Below are 20,969 nucleotides of genomic sequence, written 5' to 3'. Positions count from 1 at the left end.
CTGCTGACGTGTCAGGCATTGCTGGTGATACAGGAGAATATGGGTTTGAATCATAGCTGTGCATGCACTCTGACCTGTTATCCTCATAAAGTACCTATTACTTGTGAAAAGTACTCCTAAATGGATTGAAAGATCCTCCTTTTCTGGAAAAGAAATTGAAAGGCAGAGGGTTCAAGAAAATGTCTTGTTCCTTGTGAGGCTCGAACTCACAACCTTGGCTTTGCGTCGCTGCATACTGTTGTATAAGTACCACTCGCTAACCGATTTCGCCACAGGAGCTGTGAAAGGCACTCTCGCTGAAAAGAAATTCACAGGCAGTGGGTTCAAGAAAATGACTTGCTCCTGGTGAGGCTCGAACTCACAACCTCGGCATTGCTTCGATGCATACTGTTGTATAAGTACCACGCGCTAACCGATTGCGCCACAGGAGCCACTAAAATGCTCTCGCTGATCACCATATTTTGCACAAAGAGAGCTGTACGATATTCCGTTCAAGTCAGTACATCAATTGAGCTTCCTGGCTACCTCAGTCGGTAGAGCAAGAGATGCAAAATATCTGAGTTGTGGGTTCGAGCCACACCTTGAGTGATTCTTTTCTCTGCCGAAGCACCAACTCACTTTGCAAATAGCCATCAGCTTGGACTTTCGAGCAGGCTTGCCACCCTGCACTGCTGACGTGTCAGGCATTGCTGGTGATACAGGAGAATATGGGTTTGAATCATAGCTGTGCATGCACTCTGACCTGTTATCCTCATAAAGTACCTATTACTTGTGAAACGTACTCCTAAATGGATTGAAAGATCCTCCTTTTCTGGAAAAGAAATTGACAGGCAGAGGGTTCAAGAAGATGTCTTGTTCCTTGTGAGGCTCGAACTCACAACCTTGGCTTTGCTTCGCTGCATACTGTTGTATAAGTACCACGCGCTAACCGATTGCGCCACAGGAGCTGTGAAAGGCACTCTCGCTGAAAAGAAATTGACAGGCAGTGGGATCAAGAAAATTACTTGCTCCTGGTGATGCTCGAACTCACAACCTCGGCATTGCTTCGCTGCATACTGTTTTATAAGTACCATGCGCTAACCGATTGCGCCACAGGAGCCACTAAAAGCACTTTCGCTGATCACCATATTTTGCACAAACAGAGCTGTACGATATTCGGTGCAAGTCAGTACTTCAATTGAGCTTCCTGGCTACCTCAGTCGGTAGAGCAAGAGACGCAAAATATCTGAGTCGTGGGTTTGAGAAACACTTTGAGTGATTCTTTTCTCCGCCGAAGCACCAACTCACTTTGCAAATAGCCATCAGCTTGGACGTTCGAGCAGGCTTGCCACCCTGCACTGCTGACGTGTCAGGCATTGCTGGCGATACAGGAGAATATGGGTTTGAATCATAGCTGTGCCTGCACTCTGACCTGTTATCCTGATAAAGTACCTATTACTTGTGAAACGTCCTCCTAAATGGATTGAAAAATCCTCCTTTTCTGGAAAAGAAATTGACAGGCAGAGGTTTCAAGAAAATTTCTTGTGAGGCTCGAACTCACAACCTTGGTACTAGCTTCGCTGCATACTGTTGTATAAGTACCACTCGCTAACCGATTTCGCCAAAGGAGCTGTGAAAGGCACTCTCGCTGAAAAGAAATTGACAGGCAGTGGGTTCAAGAAAATGACTTGCTCCTGGTGAGGCTCGAACTCACAACCTCTGCATTGCTTCGATGCATACTGTTGTATAAGTACCACGCGCTAACCGATTGCACCACAGGAGCCACAAAAATGCTCTCGCTGATCACCATATTTTGCACAAAGAGGTGTACGATATTCGGTTCAAGTCAGTACATCAATTGAGCTTCCTGGCTACCTCAGTCGGTAGAGCAAGAGACGCAAAATATCTGAGTTGTGGGTTCGAGCCACACCTTGAGTGATTATTTTCTCTACCGAAGCACCAACTCACTTTGCAAATAGCCATCAGCTTGGACTTTCGAGCAGGCTTGCCACCCTGCACTGCTGACGTGTCAGGCATTGCTGGTGATACAGGAGAATACGGGTTTGAATCATAGCTGTGCCTGCACTCTGACCTGTTATCCTGATAAAGTACCTATTACTTGTGAAACGTCCTCCTAAATGGATTGAAAAATCCTCCTTTTCTGGAAAAGAAATTGACAGGCAGAGGGTTCAAGAAAATGACTTGCTCCTGGTGAGGCTCTAACTCACAACCTCGGCATTGCTTCGATGCATACTGTTGTATAAGTACCACACGCTAACCGATTGCGCCACAGGAGCCACTAGAAGTGCTCTCGCTGATCACCATATTTTGCACAAACAGAGCTGTACGATATTCCGTTCAAGTCAGTACATCAATTGAGCTTCCTGGCTACCTCAGTCGGTAGAGCAAGAGACTCTTAATCTCAGGGTCGTGGGTTAGAGCCCCATGTTGGGTGCTCCTTTTCTCCGCCGAAGCACCAACTCACTTTGCAAACAGCCATTCGTTTGGACTTTCGAGCAGGCTTGCCACCCTGTGTTGCTGAAATGTCAGGCATAGCTGGTGATACAGAAGACTATGAATTTGAATCCTAGCTTCGCCTGCTCTCTGACATTTTATCTCAAGGACATACCTATTACTTATGAAACGTCCTCCTAAATGGATTTGAATAAATGCTCCTTTACTGGACAAGAAATAGATAAGCAGAGTGTTCAAGAAAAATACTTGCTCCTGGTGAGGCTCAAACTCACAACCTTGTCATCGATTTGATGCATACATATGTATAAGTACTACACGCTAATGATTGCACCACAGGATCCATTAAAAACACTCACTGATCAAAATATTTTGGACAAACAGAGCTGTTCGATATTCAAACCAAGTCATTAACACCATTGAGGTGCCTGGCTAGCAATGTCGGTAGAGCATGAGACTCTTAATCTCAGGGTCGTGGGTTCGAGCCCCACGTTGGGCACTGCTTTCTCTGCTGAAGAACCAACTCACTTTGCACACAGCCATTTGTTTTGACTTTGGAGCAGGCTTGCCACCCTGTGTTGCTGAAATATCAGGCATAGCTGGTGATACAGAAGACTATGAATTTGAATCCTAGCTTCGCCTGCTCTCTGACATTTGAAACGTCCTCCTAAATGGATTTGAATAAATGCTCCTTTACTGGACAAGAAAAAGATAAGCAGAGGGTTCAAGAAAAATACTTGCTCCTGGTGAGGCTCAAACTCACAACCTTGTCATCAATTTTATGCATACTGATGTATAAGTACTACACGCTAACGATTGCACCACAGGATCCATTAAAAACACTCTCACTGATCACCATATTTTGCACAAACAGAGCTGTTCAATATTCGAACCAAGTCATTAACACAATAGAGGTGCCTGGCTAGCTCGGTCGGTAGAGCATGAGACTCCTAACCCTCCCGTTGTCCTGGCCGGGTCGGAGCGACCCGCCGGCTCGGCCACGCGTTAGGAGCCGTTCCCCCGCCTCCAGGCCGGGTCAGAGAGACCCCCACCCTGGCTCGGCCACGCGTTAGCCCTCCAGTTGTCCAGGCCAGGTCAGAGAGACCCCCCCGGCTCGGCCGTGCTTCAGCAATGCGTATCTTATATCCCCCTCTGCAGTTGTCCAGGCCGGGTCAGAGAGACCCCCCCGGCTCGGCCGCGCTTCAGCAATGCGTAAGTTATAACCCCCTCTGCAGTTGTCCAGGCCGGGTCAGAGAGACCCCCCCCCGGCTCGGCCGTGCGTCAGCAATGCGTCGGCCACGCGTTAGGAGCCGTTCCACCCCGAGTCCAGGCCGGGTCAGAGAGACCCCGGGGGAAGCGTTAGCAATGCGTATGTTATATCCCCCTCTGCAGTTGTCCAGGCCGGGTCAGAGAGACCCCCCGGCTCGGCCGCGCGTCAGCAATGCGTATGTTGTAACCCCCTCTGCAGTTGTCCAGGCCGGTTCAGAGAGACCCCCCGGGCCGGGCGCGGCGCGTCAGCGTGCAGTCGGCCGGCCGTAGAGAGGCTACTAATATTGTCAGGAAGAAGAAGAAGAAGAGGAAGAAAAAGAAGAAGAAAAAGAAGACGAGGACGACGATGAGGACGATGGCGAGGAATACGACCCCGCCGAGCACGAGGCCGCAGCCGGCGCCTCGCCGCGGTCCCGGTTTCAGCGCGGCTCAGGTCCTGGAACAGATAGCCTCCAGCGTCGACCGAGAAGATGAAGAAGACTTTTGCGATTCCGAAGAGGAGGACGTTTCGGAAAAGACGAAGACTGCGAGGAATACGACCCCGAACGTGACGCGGACGACTCGGCCTTGCGGTCGCGCTCCTCTTCTTCTTCGGAGGAGGAGGAGGATCGAGAGGGAGAGCGAGAGGGAGAGCAAGACACGGCCGCCGCCCGAGAGCGAGACAGAGAGCCAGAGCGAGAGGACGCGGCTGCGGCCGTCCAAGCCCGAAGGGAGACGTTGCTGTCAAAAAACGGCAAAATCAAATGCTCCTCCGCAGCCTATCGTGGCCCGGACCTGCCCCGCGCCATCCGCCACCCCGGCCCCGCGGTGACGCCTGGCCCTACGGCCTACGCTCGACATCGAGTCCACCTTCCGGCTGTTTGTCACGCCGGCGATAGAAAGGATCGTCGTGGACATGACCAATCTGCAGGGGTGAGAAAATACGGCGACGGCTGGCGACCCATGGACTCGGTCGACCTGCGCGCCTACCTAGGGCTGCTAATCCTAGCGGGCGTCTACAGGTCCCGGGGCGAGGCCGCGGCCAGCCTGTGGGACGCGGAGAGCGGCAGGACCGTGTTCCGAGCCACCATGCCGCTCAAGGTCTTTCACAAGTACTCGAGGCTGCTGCGATTCGACGACCGCCGGTCGAGACCCGCGAGACTCGCCGCCGACAGACTGGCGGCCATAAGAGAGGTCTGGGACCTGTGGGAGGAGCGGCTGCCGGCCCTCTACAACCCGGGGTCCGACTTGACGGTGGACGAACAACTGGTCCCGTTCAGAGGTACCGCGTGCGTGTGTGTGTGTGTCTGTGCGTGTCTGCTGTGAGTATCTGTACGTACGTGTACTATAGAGAGGTAGCGTCGGCGTGTAACATAAACGCCGCGCGCCCCCAATGATGAGCCAGCGGTAGTATAGAGGGGTAGCGGCATCAGGAGCAGTAGCATCATCGGCAGTAGCATCGGCAGCAGTAGCGTCAGCAGCATCGGCAGCAGCATCGGCAGCAGCATCGGCAGCAGCATCGGCAGCAGCATCGGCAGTAGCAGCACGACGCTGCTAATCTCCTTCCTCTCAACCCGGGGTCTGACTTGACGGTGGACCAACAACTGGTCCCGTTCAGAGGTACCGTCTGTGTATCTGTGTAGTATAGAGGTAGCGTCAGCGGTAGCATCGGCGGCGTGTAACATAAACGCTGTTTGCCCCCCCAATGATGAGCCAGCGGTAGTATAGAAGGGTAGTGTCAGCGGTAGCATCATCATCATCAGCAGCAGCAGCAGTAGCATCAGCATCAGCAGTAGCATCAGCAGCATGACGCTGCTTGATGAGCCAGTGGTAGTATAGAGAGTTAGCGTCAGCATCAGTGACGCCGCCGCTAATCTCCTTCCTCTCCCGAAAGGGCGCTGTCCTTTCCGACAGTACATCCCCAGCAAGCCGGCCAAATACGGCATCAAGTCGTGGGTGGCCTGCGACGCCAAGTCCAGCTACGCTTGGAAGATGCAAGTCTACACCGGTAAGGCGGCCGGCGGAGCCCCCGAGAAGAACCAGGGCGCCCGCGTCGTCCTCGATCTCACGCAGGGGCTGCCCGCTGGTCACAACGTCACCTGCGACAATTTCTTCACCTCCTACGAACTCGGCCAGCGGCTCCTCGAGAGGAACCTCACCATGGTCGGCACGGTGCGAAAGAACAAGCCCGAGCTCCCTCCCGCGCTGCTCCAGTCAAAGGGCAGACAGGTCTCGTCCTCCAGGTTCGCCTTCACGCCCACCGCCACTCTGGTGTCCTACCTGGCAAAGAGAAATAAGAACGTGCTGCTCCTGAGCACGCTGCACACGGAGGCCGACGTCAGCGATCGCCGCGACTGCAAGCCGGCCCTCATCCTAGACTACAACCGCAACAAGGGCGGCGTGGACAACCTAGACAAGGTGGTCGGCACCTACAGCTGCAGACGGATGACTGCCCGCTGGCCCCTGGTCATCTTCCACAACATCCTCGACATGTCCTCCTACAACGCCTTTGTCATATGGCGAGAGATCAAGCCCGACTGGATGCCTCGGAAGCGGAACAAGAGGAGGGTGTTCCTGGAGCAGCTGGGAAAGGCGCTTGTCAAGCCCTTGATACAAAGAAGGCAGCGTCTCCCCCGCACCGAAGCCGCGTCCGCGCTCGTCAAAGTCCTGCAGAGTGCCGACCGCGACGCCGCTTCTCCGCCGGCCCGGACGCCGCCGGCCCGGCCGCCGCCCCGCTAGTGGCGAGTAAGAGGTGTCAGCTCTGCCCGCCCAAGAAGGACGCCAAGACACACACGGCGTGCTGCAGGTGTAAGAAATACATCTGCAAAGGCTGTTCGCACGCCTACTGTCACACTTGTGCCCTCTGGGCCTTTAGCCGAGACGGGACAGGGTGACCCGCCCGGGGACACGGGGAGTAGGCAGAATGGGAGGACAATGGGAGGGTTATAGAAAAAAATAAGCAAACACATTTGGTGTTAGCCAAAAGGCATGTGGGAGACTCCCCAAAAATATGGAAGAAGGTACTCTGGTCAGATTAGACTAAAATGTTGATTTTTTTGGCCATCAAGGAAAACGCTATGTTTGGTGCAAACCTAACACCTCTCATCATCCCCACAGTGAAGCATGGTAGTGGCAGCATCATGCTGTGGGGGTGTTTTTCATTGGCAGGGACTGGGAAACTGGTCAGAATGGAAGGAATGACAGATGGGACTGAGATAGAGATTCACCTTCCAGCAGGACAATGACCCTAATTATACTGCTAAAGCAACACTTGAGTGGTTTAAGGAGAAACATTTAAATGTCTTGGAATGGCCTAGTCAAAGCCCAGACCTCAATCCAATTGATAATCTGTGGTATGACATGAAGATTGCTGTACACCAGCGGAACCCATCCGACTTGAAGGAGCTAGAGCAGTTTTGCCTTGAAGAATGGGCGAAAATCCCAGTGGCTAGAAGTGCCAAGCTTATAGAGACATACCACAAGCGATTTGCAGCTGTAATTGCTGCGAAAGGTGGCTCTTCAAAATACACTGCTCAAAAAAATAAAGGGAACACTTAAACAACACAATGTAACTCCAAGTCAATCACACTTCTGTGAAATCAAACTGTCCACTTAGGAAGCAACACTGATTGACAATAAATGTCACATGCTGTTGTGCAAATGGAATAGACAACAGGTGGAAATTATAGGCAATTAGCAAGACACCCCCAATAAAGGAGTGGTTTTGCAGGTGGGCACCACAGACCACTTCTCAGTTCCTATGCTTCCTGGCTGATGTTTTGGTCACTTTTGAATGCTGGCGGTGCTTTCACTCTAGTGGTCGCATGAGACGGAGCCTCCAACCCACACAAGTGGCTCAGGTAGTGCAGCTCATCCAGGATGGCACATCAATGCGAGCTGTGGCAAGAAGGTTTGCTGTGTCTGTCAGCGTAGTGTCCAGAGCACGGAGGCGCTACCAGGAGACAGGCCAGTACATCAGGAGATGTGGAGGAGGCCGTAGGAGGGCAACAACCCAGCAGCAGGACCTCTACCTCCGCCTTTGTGCAAGGAGGAGCAGGAGGAGCACTGCCAGTGCCCTGCAAAATGACCTCCAGCACAGCCTTCCATGTGCTCGCCAGAAGTAGCCTGACTGCCATTAGGTACCGAGATGAGATCTTCAGACCCCTTGTGAGACCATATGCTGGTGCGGTTGGCCCTGGGTTCCTCCTAATGCAAGACAATGCTAGACCTCATGTGGCTGGAGTGTGTCAGCAGTTCCTGCAAGAGGAAGGCATTGATGCTATGGACTGGCTCGCCCATTCCCCAGACCTGAATCCAATTGAGCACATCTGGGACAACATGTCTCGCTCCATCCACCAACGCCACGTTGCACCACAGACTGTCCAGGAGTTGGCGGATGCTTTAGTCCAGGTCTGGGAGGAGATCCCTCAGGAGACCATCCGCCACCTCATCAGGAGCATGCCCAGGCGTTGTAGGGAGGTCATACAGGCACGTGGAGGCCACACACACTACTGAGCCTCATTTTGACTTGTTTTAAGGACATTACATCAAAGTTGGATCAGCCTGTAGTGTGGTTTTCCACTTTAATTTTGAGTGTGACTCAGACCTCCATGGGTTGATTAATTGGATTTCCATTGATTATTTTTGTGTGATTTTGTTGTCAGCACATTCAACTATGTAAAGAAAAAAGTATTTAATAACATTATTTCTTTCATTCAGATCTAGGATGTGTTCCATTTATTTTTTTGAGCAGTCTATTTTACACCTTTAAATTGGTAGGAATGTGAAAATCAAATGGTACAACCCCCCCAAAATCTATTTTAATTCCATAGGAATAGGAAAAATGCCAATGAGGGTGAATGTCACGACTGCTCCCGCTCTTCCCCCCGGCGCTTGAGGGCACCAGGCTGCCCTGCATCACTCACTCCTATCATCTATTACGCTCACCTGCCTTCCTTTGTCACACGCATCAGAGATTTTGGACTCACCTGGACTCACTCATCATCTGTTTATTTCCTCCCCTATATTTGTCAGTTCCCTTGCTCTGTTCCCCGCTGCTGCATTAATTGTTTTTTTATCTGTGTTACCTGTTTGCTGACGCTGTTACTGTCTCGTTCCATGTCTGTTCTATATTAAATATTTTACTTCCCGTACCTGCTTCGTATCTCCAGCATCATTCCATGTGACAGGGAATACTTTCGCAAGCCACTGTATATGCTTTGAGTTCAACAAAATACAAGAAAGGCTAATAGTTTGTTAACACCATCTGCTCTAATTTGCCCACAAATCAGTAATTCAAGAAGATCTACATTGAAGTCGAAAGTTTACACACATACACTTAGGTTGGAGTCATTAACACTCGTTTTTCAACCACTCCACACATTTCTTGTTAACAAACTATAGTTTTGGCAAGTCGGTTAGGAAATCTACTTCGTGCATGACAAAAGTAATTTTTCCAACAATTGTTTACAGACAGATTATTTCACTTATAATTCACTGTATCACAATTCCAGTGGGTCAAAAGTTTACATACATTAAGTTGACTGTGCTTTTAAACAGCTTGGAAAATTCCAGAAAATTATGTCATGGCTTTATAAGCTTCTGATAGGCTGACATAATTTGAGTCAATTGGAGGTGTACCTGTGGATGTATTTCAAGGCCTACCATAAACTCAGTGCCTCTTTGCTTGACATCATTGGAAATTCAAAAGAAATCAGCCATGACCTCAGAAAAAATTTGGGATACCTCCACAGGTCTGGTTCATCCTTGGGAGCAATTTCCAAATGCCTGAAGACACCATGTTCATCTGTACAAACAATAGCACGCAAGTATAAACACCATGGGACCACGCAGCCATCATACCGCTCATGAAGGAGAGGCATTCTGTCACCTAGAGATGAACGTACTTTCGTGCGAAAAGTGCAAATCAATCCCAGAACAGCAGCTAAGGACCTTGTGAAGATGCTGGAGGAAACAGGTACAAAATTATCTATATCCACAGTAAAACGAGTCCCATATCGACATAACCTGAAAGGCTGCTCAGCAAGGAAGAAGACACTGCTCCAAAACCGCCATAAAAAAGCCAGACTACGGTTTGCAACTGCACATGGGGACAAAGATCGTAATTTTTGGAGAAATGTCCTCTGGTCTGATGAAACAAAAATAGAACTGTTTGGCCATAATGACCATCGTTATGTTTGTATGAAAAAGGGGGAGGCTTGCAAGCTGAAGAACACCATCCGAATCGTGATGCACGGGGGTGCCAGCATCATGTTGTGGGCGTGCTTTGCTGCAGGAAGGACTGGTGCACTTCACAAAATAGATGGCATCATGAGGCAGGAAAATTATGTGGATATATTGAAGCTACATCACAAGACATCAGTCAGGAAGTTAAAGCTTGGTCGCAAATGGGTCTTCCAAATGGACAATGACCACAAGCATACTTCCAATGTTGTGGCAAAATGGCTTAAGGACAACAAAGTCAAGGTATTGGAGTGGCCATCACAAAGCCCTGACCTCAATCCTGTAGAAAATTTGTGGGCAGAACTGAAAAAGTGTGTGCGAGCAAGGAGGCCTGCAAACCTGACTCAGTTACGCCAGCTCTGTCAGGACGAATGGGCTAAAATTCACCCAACTTATTGTGGGAAGCTTGTGGAAGGCTACCTGAAACGTTTGACCCAAGTTGAACAATTTAAAGGCAATGCTACCAAATACTAATTGAATGTTTGTAAACTTCTGACCCACGTGGAATGTGATGAAAAAAATAAAAGCTGAAATAAATCACTCTCTACTATTATTCTGACATTTCACATTCTTAAAATGAAGTGGTGATCGTAACTGACCTAAAACAGGGAATTTTAAATGTCAGGAATTGTGAATGTTTAAATGTATTTGGCTAAGGTGTATTTAAACTTCCGACTTCAACCGTAAATGCATATTTTTATGAAACTGATTGAGATCAAACGGCATGGAGATGCCGTTTGGATGTTTCACTGGTAAAACGTGAAGAATTATCATTCACGATTGGCAGTGATGATGACCTATTTTGAAATTAGGTAGCCTATACCTAACTTGGTGTTTGAGGATATTAAAAATATAACATTTTCTTGAGACGATATAGGCATAGGCAGACTTTGCAATTGGATGATGCATTATTTTTTGATTGAGGAAATGATGACGTTATAAAAAGATAATCTGCTCCCTCACCTAAGAAAATTGCACTAGCAATGTGATTGTGTGATTATTTTTCACATGTGAAAATGCAATTTTATATGTGAAATTGATATTTTCACATGAGAAAGTTTTCAACGTGTGAAACTGCAAGTTTTACATGTTAATTTTGTAAGGGATGTGTGTGTACGTGTGTGTACAAGTGTATGTGTGTACGTAAATGTGTGCACCTGTTTGTGTGTTATTGTGTGTACCTGCATGTGTATGTGCGCTTTATAGCAGCTGTTTAGCTCTACAGCAGTTAGCTTTACAGCAGTGTGTTTCCAGGCAAGTTTATCTCTAATTGGTAACAGTTGATACTTATTGTAGGAGACAGTCTGTGTGCTTCTTCTCCGGGTCAATGTTTCCAATATAATGGCCGACTGAGACTTCTCATATCCATCCACAAAGGAGCTTAACTATGAGAACATATCAGACTGCCACCCATTTCTTTGACATTTTACTACATTATCCTTTTCTTTTTCAGGCATGTTGCACTGTATTTGTTTGTATTAATTAATGTGTTATGGTTTCATTTTTACTAGTTTCGAACTTTTCTTCTGAAGGGTGATTTTCTCCCCATACTATACAGTGCCTTCAGAAAGTATTCACACCCCTTGACCTTTTCCACATTTTATTGTGTTACAGCCTGAATTTAAAATTGATTACATTTAGATTTGTCACTGGCCTACACACAATACCCCATAATGTCAAAGTGGAATTATGTTTTACAAATTAATTAAATGAAAAGCTGAAATGTCTTGAGTCAAGAAGTATTCAAACCCTTTATTATAGCAAGCCTAAATAAGTTCAGGAGTTACTTGGACTCACTCTTGTGTGCAATAATTGTGTTTAACATGATTTTTGAATGGCTACCTAATTTCTGTACCCCACACATACAAATATCTGTAAGGTCCTTCGGTCGGGCAGTGAATTTCAAACACAGATTCAACCACAAAGACCAGAGATGTTTTCCAATGCCTTGCTAAGAAGGGCACTTATTGATAGAAAAAACCTAGACATTGAATATCCCTTTGAGTATGGTGCAGTTATTAATTACACTTTAGATGGTATATCAATACACCTGGTCACTACAAAGATACAGGCATCCTTCCTATCTCAGTTGTCGGAAAAAGAAGGCAACTGCTCAGGGATTTCACCATGAGGCAAATGGTGACTTTAAAACCTCTTAAATGTAATGGCAAAATGTAGATTTCCACCTAAATAGACATACCCAAAAGTAACTGCTATTCATGTGTAATTACATGATTCTGACATGCAAAAACGTGGTTATCTGGAAAGAAGTCATATTGGAGATTATGAGGAAATGATCAGAAGATAGATATGAGTTACATAGTTCAGAATACACAAGATCAAGCACACAAAAAATAACCGTTTTTTTTGTTTTGATATTTTGAAAGTCATCTTTCATTGACAAGCTATAAGTGAATATTTGATGACTAGAGCTGGGAAAACATCAGATGGCTTCCACAACATGTGAACAATATCAGAAAAAAAGGGATTGACAGACCTAACAACTAGAAAATGGGCAGATGTTTTACTAAGTGGTGTCAGGTGTGGTCACGGGACGTTTCCAAGTGTCCTCTTAAGGATCCGCCCTTTTTCTTCAATTTTCACCTAAAATGACATACCCAAATCGAACTGCCTGTAACTCAGGCTCTGAAGCAAGGATATGCATGTTCTTGGTACCATTTCAAAGGAAACACTTTGACGTTTGTGGAGATGTGAAAGGAATGTAGGAGAAAATAACACAATAGATCTGGTAAAAGATAATACAAAGAAAAAAACAACCGTTATTTTGTATTTTTTTGTACCATCATCTTTGAAATGCAAGAGACAGGCCATAATGTATTATTCCAGCCCAGCTGCAATTTAGATGTTGGCCACTAGATGGCAGCGCTGTATGTGCAAAGTTTTAGACTGATCCAATGAACCATTGCATTTCTGTTCAAAATTTGGTATCAAGAGTGCCCAAATATGCCTAATTTATTAAGAACTTTTCATGTTCAAAACTGTGCACTCTCCTCAAACAATAGCATGGTATTATTTCACTGTAATAGCTAATGTAAATTGGACAGTGCAGTTAGATTAACAAGAATGAAAGCTTTCTGCCAATATCAGATATGTCTATGTTCTGGGAAATGTTCTTGTTACTTACAACCTCATGCGAAACGCAATAGCCTATGTTAGCGTGGAAGGGACACTGATCCCAAAGAAGTTAATTAAACCTTTCCAAGTGCAATCACATATTTGCAATCCCTAAATGCTATGTAAAAACAAAATGCCTACCATATCAACCTCACTCAAACATTGTGGTGGTGTTATGCAGTGGTGATTTTAGTATGTAAATCTTGGTGGGGCAAAAAAATCATAACTGGGATGCATGCCAGCAAAGCCACAATACAACACCAATCAATACATTCCTTGCACTATACCACTGCTACACCTGGCTCTCAGCGGAGCCTTGTCTGGCAGTGATACATTTACAGCCTTAAAAAAAACATAGCTGACTTGCTAAAACAAATGTGGTTTCAACTGACAATTGAGATGTACAAACAATGGCAAAAGGGGACGACAAGCGGATAAGAGGCAATCCGTAATTTTGATTAAGACATTAATGCTAGGACAGACGTAGTCAATATACAGTTGAAGTCGGACGTTTACATACACCTTAGCCAAATACATTTAAACTCTTTTTTCCCAATTCCTGACATTTAATCCAAGTAAAAATGTCCTGTCTTATGTCAGTTAGGATCACCACTTTATTTTAAGAATGTGAAATGTCAGAATAATAGTAGAGAATGATTTATATCAGCTTTTATTTCTTTCATCACATTCCCAGTGGGTCAGAAGTTTACATACACTCAATTAGTATTTGGTAGCATTGCCTTTAAATTGTTCAACTTGGGTCGAACATTTCAGGTAGCCTTCCACAAGCTTCCCACAATAAGTTGGGTGAATTTTGGCCAATTCATCTTGGCAGAGCTGGTGTAACTGAGTCAGGTTTGTAGGCCTTCTTGCTCGCACACACTTTTTCAGTTCTGCCCACATATTTTATAGAGGATTGAGGTCAGGGCTTTGTGATGGCCACTCCAATACCTTGACTTTGTAGTCCTTAAGCCATTTTGCCACAACTTTGGAAGTATGCTTGGGGTCATTGTCCATTTGGAAGACCCATTTGCGACCAAGCTTTAACTTCCTGACTGATGTCTTGTGATATAGCTTCAATATATCCACATCATTTTCCTGCCTCATGATGCCATCTATTTTGTGAAGTGCACCAGTCCCTCCTGCAGCAAAGCACACCCACAACATGATGCTGCCACCCCCGTGCTTCACGGTTGGGATGGTGTTCTTCGGCTTGCAAGCCTCCCCTTTGTATCCAAACATAACGATGGTCATTATGGCCAAACAGTTCTATTTTTGTTTCGTCAGACCAGAGGACATTTCTCCAAAAAGTACGATCTTTGTCCCCATGTGCCATTGCAAACCGTAGTCTGTCTTTTTTATGGCAGTTTTGGAGCAGTGGCTTCTTCCTTGCTGAGCAGCCTTTCAGGTTATGTCGATATAGGACTCGTTTTACTGTGGATATAGATACTTTTGTACCTGTTTCCTCCAGCATCTTCACAAGGTCCTTAGCTGTTGTTCTGGGATTGATTTGCACTTTTCGCACCAAAGTACGTTAATCTCTAGGAGACAGAATGCCTCTCCTTCCTGAGCGGTATGATGGCTGCGTGGTCCCATGGTGTTTATACTTGTGTACTATTGTTTGTACAGATGAACATGGTATCTTCAGGCATTTGGAAATTGCTCCCAAGGATGAACCAGACTTGTGGAGGTCTACAATTTTTTTTCTGAGGTCTTGGCTGATTTCTTTGGTAGGTCTTGGCTGATTTCTTCTAATTGCATTAACATAGGCTAATGCGATTAGCATGAGTTTGTAAGTAACAAGAACATTTCCCAGGACATAGACATATCTGATATTGGCAGAAAGCTTAAATTCAAGCAAAGAGGCACTGAGTTTGATGGTAGGCCTTGAAATAGTTCCACAGGTACACCTTCAATTGACTCAGGCTAATTGAAATCATTTATCAGAAGCCATGACATCATTTTCAGAAATGTTCCAAACTGTTTAAAGGCACAGTCAACTTAGTGTATGTAAACTTCTGACCCACTGGAATTGTGATACAGTGAATTATAAGTGAAATAATCTGTCTGTAAGCAATTGTTGGAAAAATGATTTGTGTCATGCACAAAGTAGATGTCCTAACCGACTTGACAAAACTATAGTTTGTTATCAAGAAATGTGTGGAGTGGTGGGAAAACAAGTTTTAATGACTCCAACCTAAGTGTATGTTAACTTTCGACTTCAACTGTAACTATTTGTTCAGCACTTTTGAAATGTACAGCGACAGAATTCAGAACATGGGCTGTTCTTACAGTGTTGTCCCTCTACACCAAGTCAGAACCGTAGGATAAATAAAGGGGGCATTTAAGCAGACAATGAAAACTCTTACAATATTCGATAATTACATTTCTGAAAAATAGGCTACATGTGCACCACCAAGTCAGAACAGTAGGCAAAATAAATAGGTGTAAATAGACCAAATTATTAGGGTGAGGCACATGGGCTAGTAACAGCTTACTACACAACATACACTTAGTGTTCAACATTAGCTAGAGTAAACATATCTCCCTGGCATATTATATAATTTATGCAGCAGCATACAATACATTTTTGGACTCACCTTATTGTGCTGTACTCACTTAAACAGGAAGGTGGCGCAGCAGTCCTTCATGGCCAAATTTAGTCGTAAAAATGTGTCGTAGCTCTAGATAGAAGCCTGAGTTCCCGATTTACAATTCCGAGTTCGATGAAAGTTCAAAAAGTATTTTCCCAGTGTTCTTGAATGCACTAAAGTAAGATTTTGCAGTTCCGAGTTAACAGTTGTTTTGAGTGCGGCACAAATCATGTTTCATTGACAGCATGGCCAATGTTGAATGTTTATCATTTTAAACTAGGAAAAGAGACTCTTAATCTTAGACTTGGACCACAAAGCCACTTCACTGCATACCAGGCTAATGTTTGCTTTGCAATGCTTGCATTGCACTGATTCTTTCCAAACCATTCATTGTTGAATTTGCGAATTTCAACTTGTGTAATGTTTATGTCCAATGGCCGATGAGCACCGATACGTTTTATCTATAATTTCTGTTCATTATTTCTCTTCATATGACAAGGATTAAAACGATTTTGCCAGTAGATTGTTGACTTGATTCATGATGATGACTGCTAGCTAAGATTTTGAAAGTATGATGTTGACATGATCAGTCCAATCAAAGCTACTGTAGATATAATGTGATTTGACGTCATTTTATCTATGGCCAATCACCTTGAGCCTACTTGGATGGGCACTTCTAATGTAACTCTATGGCAGCATCCAACAGGCTTGAATTGTCGAGCTCTACCCTTAGACTTGGCGGTGACATAGTGTCCCCGTGAGTGACAGAACACTGAGCCAATCACGGCGCAACGCTCCGTATTTTCTGCTGGCTTGCCCCACCACCACAGAAAGCACTGAGCTTTGAGGCTGAAACACCTGCATTTTGGAGCTGCCTTACTCAAAAAAGAGACCCTGTTTGTATGCAGCTTTATTAACGCAATGATACATGTATTTTTTTACAGTCTTTGCTAGCTGATATGTGACAGTATTAATGCCAATAACATGCAAAACAAGCAAGCCCCACCTGCCCTGAATGGCGGTGTTATGGTGTATCCAGGGTACATTCAAGTGTCCTTTCAACCTCTCCAAAGTGTCCGAATGTGGTAATTGCACTGTTTTTGCACACTGAATGTGGCTAAAATGTATTGTTCATTACAGAAACAAAATTTCTACAACGCCAACCTCTCTCAAACCTTGTGGTGGTGTCAGGGGACATACAGGGGATATGGATGCCTTCAGCGCGTAAGCAGACAATATAATATTTTTGATGCGGAAAGATATAGATTTGTTCCTACCAACATAAGTATTAATTTGATACAGACCAAATCGAAGCTTACCTTGTAAGATGTTTGCTGTTTGTTGAAAATATTGTGTAAAATAAACATTTTGACTCTGGGGGCTGGTGATCAATAACAGTAGGTCACAGGCAGACAAATAAGATACCCTCATGATCTGTGGAGTCCCGGCTTTCGGTGTGTATCAATGTATTCCGTGTTTACTTAATTTATGCTTCACAACGTTATCCGGAATGTAGGTAGCAGCCATCTTGAAATGAGGTCAGCGGCTCGGGCCTGCCCTTATAAAGTCGTATGCCCATATCAAAGATTTGAAGGCACCGATCATTAGCCAGCTTTCCGCATACACCTTACTTTTGCAGATAGGGGCTACCGTTCACACACCAGACTGAATTGAATTAAAAAAAAAAAAAAAATTGTACTGGCCCCCCGTGGGAATCAAACCCACATTTCCCTGTGGCTCAGTTGGTAGGGCATGGTGTTTGCAATGCCAGCATGGTGTGTGCAATGCCAAGGTTGTGGGTTTGATTCCCACGGGGGGCCAGTACTAAAAAAATTAAAAAAATAAAAATGCATGAAATGTACGCATTCACTAATGTAAGTCGCTCTGGGTAAGAGCGTCTGCTAAATGACTAAAATGTAAATGTAATAGGGTCCCAAAATAAGGGGACTTTACATTTAGGAGGATCAATTACTAAGAGTTTAATGGCTGTGATAGGAGAAAACAGAAGGGATAAACAACATTGTAGTTACTCCACAATACTAACCTAATTGACAGAGTAAAAAGGAAGCCTGTACATAATAAAAATATTCCAAAACATGCATCCTGTTTGCAACAAGGCACTAAAGTAATCCTGAATACAAAGTGTTATGTTTGGGGAAAATCCAATACAACACACGACTGAGTACCACTTTCCATATTTTCAAGCATAGTGGTGGCTGCATCATGTTGTGGGTTATCTTGTAATCGTGAAGGACTGGGGAGTTTTTTAGGGTAAAAAAGAGACGCAATGGAGCTTAGCATATGCAAAATCCTAGAGGAAAACCTGTTTGTCTGCTTTCCACTAGACACTGAGGGATAAATCACCTTTTAGCAGGACAATAACGCAAACACAAAGCCATCATCTAACATCTACACTGGAGTTGCATACCAAGAAGACAGTGAATGTTCCTGAGTGGCAGACTTACAGTTTTGACTTAAATCGACTTTGAAATCTATGGCAAAACCTGAAAATGGTTGTCTAGCAATGATCAACAACCAATTTGAAAGAATGTTGAAAAGAATAATAGGCAAATGTTGCATAATTTATTTAATTTTATTTATTCAGGGGAGCCTTAATAAATGGTGCTCTGTGGGCAAAAATTCCATCAACACAACAAAAAGATAAACTACCAGACAGCTGTAAATACATTACATTAGGTTATTAAAACAAGGTTATTAAAACAAAACTATCTGAGATACATTTCTGTGAATTAGAGAACATACACTGAGTGTACAAAATATTAAGGACACGTGCTCTTTCCATGACAGACTTTCCAGGAAAAAGCTATGACATTTTATTGATATGATATCAAGGAATCATGGTAAGACCCAGATGCAGTCACGTTGAATTGACAATGGTTTAATATTCCAACAGGGGCAGGCAATAGACAGGTCAAGGCAGGCAGGGGTCAATAAACCAGAGGTGGGGCAACGGTACCAGACGGCAGGCAGACTCAGGGTCAGGGTAGGCAGTGTGGTCAGGCAGGCGGGCTCAGAGTCAGTACAGGCAAGGGTCAAAACCAGGATGCGAGAAAAGAGAGACTGGGAAAAGCAGGAGCTGAGAACAAAAATGCTGGTTGACCTGACAAACAAGACGAACTGGCAGCAGACAAAAAGAGAACACAGGTATAAATACACAGGGGATGATGGGGAAGATGGACGACACCTGGAGGGGGTGGAGAATATCTCAAGGACAGGTGCAACAGATCAGGGTGTGACATTACCCCCCCCCCCCCCCGCCCCCTCCCTAGGGGCGCCACCTGGCGTCCTACCTGGGCGTATACCTGGTTGACTTGTGTTTCGGCGTTGAAAATCTGCGATGAGGATGTCCCTGGCAGGGACCCAGCACCTCTCCTCCAGGCCATAACCCTCCCAGTCAACAAGGTACTGGAACCCCCTGCCCCGAGGTCGAACCTTCAGGAGACTTCTCACCGTGTAAGCTGGTTTGCCGTCGATGAGACGGGGAAGAGGGGTGGGCCTGGAAACAGGAGACAAAGGCCTGTAAGACATAGGTTTGACTCTGGACACATGAAAGGTGGGATGTATATGAAGGGTACGGGGCAACAGAAGACTAACAGCAGAGGGGCTAGTAATCTTGGAGATTGGGAGATTGGGAAATGGGCCGATAAACCGGGGGGAGAGTTTGCGGGATTCCACCGGGAGGGACAAATACCTGGTGGATAGCCATATCTTCTGCCCGAGACGATAGTGGGAGCCGAGGTTCGATGGCAGCGGCGGACAAACATCTGTGCAGAAGGTATGCCGACCTTTTCCTCCTACTCAGGGAAGAGCGAGGGCTGATACCCCAGGGAACACTCAAACAGAGATAGGCCCGTGGCAGAGCAGGGAAGGGGGTTGCGGGCATACTCGACCCACACCAGCTGCTGGCTCCTGGAGGTGGGGTTGGCAGAGACTAGGCAGCGCAGAGTAGTCTCAAAATCCTGGTTGGCTCGCTCCGACTGGCCAATGGACTGGGGGTGGAACCCAGAGGACAGGCTGACCGACGACCTAATGAGGGCGCAGAATGCCTTCCAGAACCGGGACAAGAACTGAGGCCCCCGGTCGGAGACGATGTCTACAGGCAGTCCATGGATCCGGAAGACGTGCTGCACCATGAGCTGGGCTGTCTCCTTGGCCGAGAGTAGTTTGGGAAGAGGAATGAAGTGAGCAGCCTTGGTAAACCCGTCGACCACAGTCAGGATGGCAGGGTTGCCCTTAGATGGGGGGGAGACCCGTCAAGAAATCCAGGGATATGTGGGACCAGGGACGGTGAGGGACAGGCAGTGGTTGCAGAAGACCAGCCAGAGCTTGCCGAGGAGTCTTATTCTGAGCGCAGACCATGCAGGCGGAGATGAAAGCGGCAACATCCGGGAACCATCATAGGCCACCAAAAGCGTTGTTGCATGAAGGCCAGGGTCTGAAGGGAGCCTGGGTGGCAGGCAAGCCTGGAGGAATGGGCCCACTCAGCGGACCACGGAGCGGACCGTGTCAGGGACAAACATCCGATTATCAGGTCCCCTCCCAGGGTTCGGCTTGGACCGCTGCACCTCCCAGACCTGTTTCCCTATACCCCAGTTGAGTGCTGTCACCAGGCACGAGGTGGGAAAGATGGTCTCGGGCTCCGAGGTGGTACCTGTGGGGCTATAGCGGCGGGACAGTGCATCCGGCTTGACATTCTTCGATTCCGACCGGTACGAGAGGGAGAAGTTGGAACTGTGTGAACAGCAGGGCCCATCTGGCTTGCCTGGAGTTGAGGCACTTTGCGGTGCGGAGATACTCCAGGTTCTTGTGGTCGGTCCACACGATGAATGGGTGTTCTGCCCCCTCCAGCCAGTGCCTCCACTCCTCCAACACCATCTTCACCACGAGAAGCTCACAATTCCCCACATCGTAGTTCTTTTCTGTGGCGTTGAGGTGGTGTGAAAAAAAGGCACAGGGATGTAGCTTGAGGTCCAGGGCAGAACGTTGGAACAGGACTGCCCCCACTCCGACATCAGAAGCATCGGCCTCCACCACGAACTGACAGGACAGGTCTGGATGAACCAAGATAGGAGCTGTGGTGAAGTGATGTTTGACGTCCCGGAACGCCCGGTCAGCAGCTGGAGACCACGTGAACGGAAACTTGGGCGAGGTGAATGCAGACAGGGGGGAAGCCAGGGTGCTGTAACCCCAGTTAACCTGTTGGGGCTAGGGGGCAGTATTTTCACGGCCGGATAAAAAACGTACCCGATTTAAACTGGTTACTAACTTGCCCAGAAA

At 46.4% G+C, this 20,969-nt stretch overlaps 5 non-coding genes across 5 annotated transcripts; 1 reads left to right on the top strand and 4 right to left on the bottom strand.

Annotated features, from left to right (window-relative positions):
• Positions 1 to 337: 337 nt before the first annotated feature.
• Positions 338 to 431, bottom strand: trnai-uau (transfer RNA isoleucine (anticodon UAU)). The gene is made up of 2 exons: positions 394 to 431; positions 338 to 373 (listed from the first exon to the last, which is right to left on the bottom strand). It is a non-coding gene; the product is annotated as a tRNA-Ile (tRNA).
• A 574-nt stretch (positions 432 to 1,005) lies between these two features.
• trnai-uau (transfer RNA isoleucine (anticodon UAU)) lies at positions 1,006 to 1,099 on the bottom strand. Its single transcript has 2 exons — positions 1,062 to 1,099; positions 1,006 to 1,041 (listed from the first exon to the last, which is right to left on the bottom strand). It is a non-coding gene; the product is annotated as a tRNA-Ile (tRNA).
• Positions 1,100 to 1,668: 569 nt separating this feature from the next.
• Positions 1,669 to 1,762, bottom strand: trnai-uau (transfer RNA isoleucine (anticodon UAU)). The gene is made up of 2 exons: positions 1,725 to 1,762; positions 1,669 to 1,704 (listed from the first exon to the last, which is right to left on the bottom strand). It is a non-coding gene; the product is annotated as a tRNA-Ile (tRNA).
• Positions 1,763 to 2,182: 420 nt separating this feature from the next.
• trnai-uau (transfer RNA isoleucine (anticodon UAU)) lies at positions 2,183 to 2,276 on the bottom strand. Its single transcript has 2 exons — positions 2,239 to 2,276; positions 2,183 to 2,218 (listed from the first exon to the last, which is right to left on the bottom strand). It is a non-coding gene; the product is annotated as a tRNA-Ile (tRNA).
• Positions 2,277 to 2,877: 601 nt separating this feature from the next.
• On the top strand, positions 2,878 to 2,950 carry trnak-cuu (transfer RNA lysine (anticodon CUU)). The gene has a single exon. It is a non-coding gene; the product is annotated as a tRNA-Lys (tRNA).
• Positions 2,951 to 20,969: the final 18,019 nt, after the last annotated feature.

This window comes from Salmo trutta, chromosome 28, assembly GCF_901001165.1.
Source record: "Salmo trutta chromosome 28, fSalTru1.1, whole genome shotgun sequence".
Lineage (NCBI taxonomy): Eukaryota > Metazoa > Chordata > Actinopteri > Salmoniformes > Salmonidae > Salmo > Salmo trutta.
The sequence above is the reverse complement of the archived record's forward strand: the minus strand, read 5'-3'. Positions and strand labels throughout refer to the sequence as shown.